Genomic DNA, 5,028 nt, shown 5'->3' with positions numbered 1-5,028 from the left:
ACTGTTACCAAGCTTATGAAGGAGCTTCACACTGCTGTAGGTCTCACTAAAAGAAAGAGGAATCAATGAGAGGCACATGCTACTGAGCAAACGGCCTCCGCCTCTGGAACTAAGAAGAGACCTCACAAGGCCGATAAAAAAGAACTGTCATGCCTATCTCAAAGCAAAGGAACATAGTATTGTACTAATTACCGAAGCATGCTTAGTAGCTGATAATGTATCAACGTAGAATCTTGACTCCGCTGCTACTAACCATATTTGTTGTTCCTTGAATGGTTTCAAGAAAACCAAAAGCTTAGAGGAAGGCGAGTTCTGTTTGAAATGGGGTGATGGGAGCCTGGTGTCTGAGAAGGCTGTGGGATCCGTGACGCTGTCTTTTGAAGACCGCACTTTAACCTTGAATAATGTTTATTTTGTTCCTACCTTTGGGAAGAACTTAATATCTGTTGCTCGTCTTCTTAAGCAAGATTATTGTTTAAAGTTCATTAAGAATGAAATTCGTATTTCGTTTCCTGATAATTCTTTTATCACTGATGCATGTATGAAGAATGCTCTTTTTTACATTTATCCCACTCAACCTTCCCTTTTAGACACCGAAATAGATAACGATCTAATTAGGGAGCCAAAGAGGATCAAACTTTCTGAATCCTCCGATCTAACAAAATCAACACACCTATGGCACTTAAGACTTGGTCATATCAGTCTAGATAGGATTAAGAGACTTGTGAGGGACGGTCCACTCTAAGCCTCTGCAATAGGTTCACTACCTACTTGCGAATCCTGCATAGAAGGAAAAATGACTAAGCGACCTTTCTTCGATAAGGGTCGAAGAGCCACTGAGTTGCTGGAACTAGTACATTCTGATGTATGTGGTCCGCTCAGCCAACATGCACGTGGAGGATACGAATACTTCGTTACCTTCACCGATGATTACTCGCAATATGGTTTTGTCTATTTTCTCAAACACAAATCCGAGACCTTTAACGTATTTAAGGTCTTTAGGGCTTTAGTGGAAAAGCAAACTGGCAAAGTGATCAAAACCCTTCGATCTGATCGAGGTGGTGAGTATATGTCTGGAGAGTTCGATGACTTTCTTAAAAAAGAAGGTATCGCTTCACAGCTTACCGCACCTGGCACACCTCAACAAAACGGAGTGTCAGAGAGAAGGAACCGAACTCTTATGGAGATGGTTAGATCAATGATGAGTTACTCATCACTCCCTCCTTCCTTTTGGGGATATGCCCTCGAAACAGCCGCTTATATTCTGAACCAAGTTCCGTCCAAGACGGTTCCTGGTACTCCTTATGAACGATGGACTGGCCTTAAAGTTAATCTTGGCCGCATCAAAATTCGGGGTTGCCCCGCACACGTGCTGAGGCAAAAGACTAGCAAGTTGGCTAGTAGGTCAGAATTGTGTCTGTTCGTTGGATATCCAAAGGAAACCAAGGGTTTCATCTTCCATAGTCCCGAGGATGATAAGATTTTCGTTAGCACGAATGCTCGTTTCCTTGAGGAGGACTTTATGAAGGATGCAAAACCTAGAAGCAAAATTGTGCTTGAAGAAAAGTTGGGTGAGGAAGCTTCTACCTCATCTGTAAGAACTGTTCTTACCCCAACTGAAACACAACCTAACTCATCAGAATCTCGTCAAGTAGTACTTCGAAGTAGTGGGAGGGCTATTCAAAAGCCTGACAGGTACATGTCTTATGGAGACTCTCTCGTAGCCGTCTCTGACATGGATGATCCTGTTTCCTATAGCCAAGCGATGGCTTGTTCTGAATCAAACCTTTGGCTTGATGCCATGAAAGTTGAGATGCACTCGATGTATGTCAACAAAGTCTGGAAACTTGTAGACCTTCCTGAAGGGATTAAACCCGTAGGGTGTAAGTGGATATACAAGAATAAAAGGGGTCCTGATGGGAACGTCGAGACGTTCAAAGTACGACTTGTGGCGAAGGGTTATACCCAACAAGAAGGATTGATTATGAAGAAACCTTCTCGCCAGTCGCGATGGTTAAATCCATCCGCATACTCCTATCCATAGTTGCAGCTCTCGACTATGAGATCTGGCAAATGGATGTCAAGACAGCCTTCCTGAATGGCAATCTTGATGAGCGCATTTACATGGCTCAACCAGACGGTTTCATGGAAGAAGGTCAAGAGACCAAGGTTTGTGAGTTGCTTAAGTCCATTTATGGATTAAAGCAAGCATCTAGGTCATGGAATATTAGATTCGATGAAACTGTAAAGAGCTTCGGCTTTGAACAGTCAATAGATGAAATTGGCTCATTCTATAGAAGAGGAAACTACCTTATTGAAGGTGAGACCTCTCCTATAAATAGGAGCCTCATTCTTCTCATTTTTCTCATTCAGAAATTTTTCGAGATTGAGAGCTTCTCTCTCTAGACTTGGCCGATCATCTCTCTCCCTCTCTCTTCAATTTCGCATTATTGTTTTGGCACCTAGGTCCTCATTTGACCTAGAGTTTAGCTCTGCGACTTCAAGACTCGTTCTTAAGTCGTAGTGTTTAAAAGTGCCCACTCACTGATTCCTTTTATTTCGAGTGATTTAGTGATATAAACTTTCGTGGTTGCTCGAGTTGCCGAGGAAAGGAAGAGAGACGTGCTGCGAGGAGACGAACATTTTCAACCTTCCGAAGGCTCATCAACGTTCAAGCTTCTAAAGAGGTTAGTAATTTTTAATAAGCTCATATTAGTTTTATTTATATGTACTTGCTCTTTGTCTAGGTTAGTAAAAACTGTTTTTACTTTAAAAAGGAAATTTTAAAATTCCGCCGCTTAACGAAGCGTTAAACTTTTTCTTAAAACCCTAGATCAATTCCAACAAGTTCATCCCCCCAAACTTAATCTCTACATTGTCCCCAATGTAGATCCATAAAAAACATGGGAGATAGAGAACTTACCTTGGGGGGTGGTAGAACTCCCCTACTCGTCGCCGCCACGCTCAGGCAGCGGTGGATCTTCTTTTACACGCTCTTTCTTCCTCCATACCTCTTTGAACGGTTTCGGCCAATGTCCTCGCCTTGGCTTGAATAGAGATTTCGGCTTTTCACCTTTGCTCACACTTTTTGTTGATTTTTCTAGAGGAGCACGTGGCGGAGGTGTGGGTGGTGGAGTAGTGACTTCGTCAGTCTCGAGGACGTAGATCTCTTCTTTTTTCTTCTTGCGCTTTCAGGTTTTATATATCCCAAACGTCTCTTCCTAGTAATTCACGCGGGTCATCAGCTCGCCTGTTTGCACGTTTATGCGAACACCGCAAGTGGCTAAGAAAACCCTTCCAAAGAGAATGGCGATATCGCGATCCTCGTCAATGTCGATGACGTAGAAATCGGCCGGAAAATTGAATTTTCCGACTTTAACGAGGAGGTCTTCCACGAAGCCGCGCGGGTGCCTTACGGTTCGATTTGCTAGTTGGAGAGTGGTGCGCTTGGGCTTTAGTTCACCCACCCCGAGTTTGTTGAAGATGGCCGACGGCATGAGGTTGATGCCCGAACCTAGATCACACAAAGCGTTCTCGATAAAGATGTCTACAATAGTGCACGGCAATGTGAACTTGCCTGGATCTTCTAACTTTGGCGGGAGTTCGTGTTTTAGAAGTGCGTTACACTCGGTGAAAAGCGCCACTGTGAGTCTTTGCGGGAACGGAAGTGGCATCTCATAGATATGGACTGACAAGGGCGACTTAGGAGCTTTGGTGACCGGGCAGCCTCTTCTTCTTCTTCTTCTTTCTTCGGGCTCTTGATGACTGCAACGTGTTGATGTGAAATGGCATTGCAACGCTCCCTTGGATTTACTTCGGAGGTGCTTGGAAGTGTGCCTTGGGGTCGTGTATGGATGGCGGTGGCGAGTTGGCCCCGCTTGCGTCTCGAGATTTTGGATCTGAACCGATTGGTTTGAGAGTGCCGTCTTCGTATCGTTCATGAAATCGGTGGTGGAATTCATGAAGGCGATCGTCGATGTGGCCATCTTAGCTATGAGCTCCTCCAGATTGGTCTCGTTCTTGTAAGCTCGCAATGGTGGGGCTTGATATGTCGGTGGTCGGGGCTGATTATGAGGCGGTCGAGGCTGAGCCTGCGGTGCGGGTTGCATCAGCATGTTATTCTGGGGACCGTGCCATCCCCCATTCTGATAGTTGCTCCTCGGGCCTTGATTGTAGTTATTATAATTCTGGTTGGGCGGCCGATTGTTGACGAAATTTTCTTGTTGGCCATTGTCTCCTTGCGCGCACTTATCACTAGAATGAGGGCCGACACACCAGAAGCACAGCTCAGGATAGGGGCTTGGACAGCCTGAACTATAGCTTTCTGCTCGTGGAGCGTTTTGGTGAGGTCGGCCACCTGTGCTGCGAGAGCTTTTATCAATTCCATCTCGGGCGTGACTAGCTCGCGCTTATGAATCCTTCGCTCGGAAGGGCATTGGTCGTTGTTGTACGCTAGCTCCTCGAGGATGGCATGAGCTTTTTCCTCAGTCTTTTGGAAGAAGGATCCTCTCGCGGCGGTGTTGACGAGGGTGCGCGATGAAGGAGAGAGGCTACCATAGAAGATTTGCACCATCATCCACCCTTCGATGCCATGATTGGGGCACTTTCGCTCAAGCTCTTTGAAGCGCCCCCAAGCTTCAAATAAAGACTCACCATCGAAGTGGGAGAACGAATGGATTTTGTTACGCCTCTTATGCATCTTATCGAATGGGCAGAACTTCGAGATGAACTTCACGCGCAAGTCCGCCCATGAGGTGATAGAGCCAAGAGGGAGCGAGTTGAGCCAAGTTTTGGCTCGATCCCGCAGAGAGAACGGGAAAAGGCGGAGGCGGATTGCTTCGTCAGAGATGTTGTGGAGCTTGAACGTGTTATTGATCTCGACGAAGTTGGTGAGATGGTCTTGCGGGTCTTCGGCCGGTGATCCCGAAAATTGAGATTGTTGCACCATATGGATCACGCCGATCTTGATTTGGAAATTCTGATTACCCGCAAGAACCGGAAGAACAATGGCCGATTGTGTGGCATCTG

At 45.8% G+C, this 5,028-nt stretch overlaps 1 non-coding gene across 1 annotated transcript; it reads left to right on the top strand.

The window, feature by feature from the left end:
- The first annotated feature begins 4,586 nt into the window (after positions 1–4,586).
- LOC149401309 (small nucleolar RNA R71) lies at positions 4,587–4,690 on the top strand. Its single transcript, XR_016296879.1, has one exon. It is a non-coding gene; the product is annotated as a small nucleolar RNA R71 (small nucleolar RNA).
- The last annotated feature ends 338 nt before the right edge of the window (positions 4,691–5,028 follow it).

Source organism: Urtica dioica, chromosome 4 (assembly GCF_054948205.1).
Source record: "Urtica dioica subsp. dioica isolate 48M chromosome 4, U.dioica_male_clone48M_v1_H2, whole genome shotgun sequence".
NCBI lineage: Eukaryota > Viridiplantae > Streptophyta > Magnoliopsida > Rosales > Urticaceae > Urtica > Urtica dioica.
This window is presented reverse-complemented; position numbering and strand designations above follow the sequence as displayed.